Source organism: Pygocentrus nattereri, chromosome 16, assembly GCF_015220715.1.
Source record: "Pygocentrus nattereri isolate fPygNat1 chromosome 16, fPygNat1.pri, whole genome shotgun sequence".
Classification (NCBI taxonomy): domain Eukaryota; kingdom Metazoa; phylum Chordata; class Actinopteri; order Characiformes; family Serrasalmidae; genus Pygocentrus; species Pygocentrus nattereri.
In genome coordinates, this window is record NC_051226.1 from 74174 (window position 1) to 75894 (window position 1721).

A 1721-nucleotide genomic window follows, 5' to 3' on the forward strand; every position below is an offset into this window, starting at 1 on the left:
TTTAGTAAAAGTACAAAACTAGCAGCTCAGAAAAAAACTGTGCATAATAATATATAGAGCTGAGGTCCTCACTGAGGTACTGGTATAGCAGTAAATGTAGTATCATAGTAAATGAAGACTCAGACACAAATCCATCAGAATCTTGCTTACTGAGAAAATCAGCAACATTCAATCAAGGAATGAGAAGTCCTGAAGTGTCTGATGGAAAACTGCAGCAAAACCTGCTCATGCAGTGTTGTTCTTACAGTGAATATGCAAATCCAGTAAATCCAGATCACTCAGCACAACACAGTCACAGGGTAATATGTGTGGAGCTGTCATGACTGTACGGCCCTCCTGGAGCCCTGGATTAGAGAACTTCTAACAGAAACTGTGCAACAACAGATGGGCTATGGCCTTTAACTGTAAACGGCCCTCAGAAAAAACTGCACTGGCCGCCTCGTCTGTTAAAGCTCTGCTGCTGGTTTTTGAAGCTCTAAATGACTTTACAGCTCCTGAATAGGGTTAGGGTTAGGGTTTGGGTTTGGGTTAGGGTTAGGGTCTGAGATCTGAAGGTCAGTTTCTGACCTTCTGAACACCTTCAGTAAAACACAGAAAACGTGGAGAGACACTTTCAGTTCTTCTGCTTCTAATCTGTGGAGCTCAGTTCAGCTTTTACTAGACAGTTGAGCTCTGAGCTTCAGTAAATCTCTCCTCCTCTTTAACTCTGAGCTTCAGTAAAACTCTCCTCCTCTTTAACTCTGAGCTTCAGTAAAACTCTCCTCCTCTTTAACTCTGAGCTTCAGTAAAACTCTCCTCCTCTTTCACTCTGAGCTTCAGTAAAACTCTCCTCCTCTTTAACTCTGAGCTTAAGTTAAACTCTCCGTCTCTTTAACTCTGAGCTTCAGTAAAACTCTCCTCCTCTTTAACTCTGAGCTTCAGTAAAACTCTCCTCCTCTTTAACTCTGAGCTTCAGTTAAACTCTCCGTCTCTTTAAATCTGAGCTTCAGTAAAACTCTCCTCCTCTTTAACTCTGAGCTTCAGTAAAACTCTCCGTCTCTTTAACTCTGAGCTTCAGTAAAACTCTCCTCCTCTTTAACTCTGAGCTTCAGTAAAACTCTCCGTCTCTTTAACTCTGAGCTTCAGTAAAACTCTCCGTCTCTTTACCTCTGAGCTTCAGTAAAACTCTCCTCCTCTTTAACTCTGAGCTTCAGTAAAACTCTCCTCCTCTTTAACTCTGAGCTTCAGTAAAACTCTCCGTCTCTAGTGGCTAAAGGATCCAGCTAAGAGGCTAAACACACTAAAGGATACAGCTAACAGGCTAAACAGGCTAAAGGATACAGCTAACAGGCTAAACAGGCTAAAGGATACAGCTAAAAGGCTAAACAGACTAAAGGATACAGCTAACAGGCTAAACAGGCTAAAGGATACAGCAAACAGGCTAAAGGATACAGCAAACAGGCTAAAGGATACAGCTAACAGGCTAAAGGATACAGCAAACAGGCTAAACAGGCTAAAGGATACAGTTAATAACAGGCTAAACAGGCTAAAGGATACAGCAAACAGGCTAAAGGATACAGCAAACAGGCTAAACAGGCTAAAGGATACAGCTAAAAGGCTAAAGGATACAGCTAAAAGGCAAAACAGGCTAAAGGATACAGCAAACAGGCTGAAGGATACAGCAAACAGGCTAAAGTATACAGCTAACAGGCTAAAGTATACAGCTAACAGGCTAAAGGATA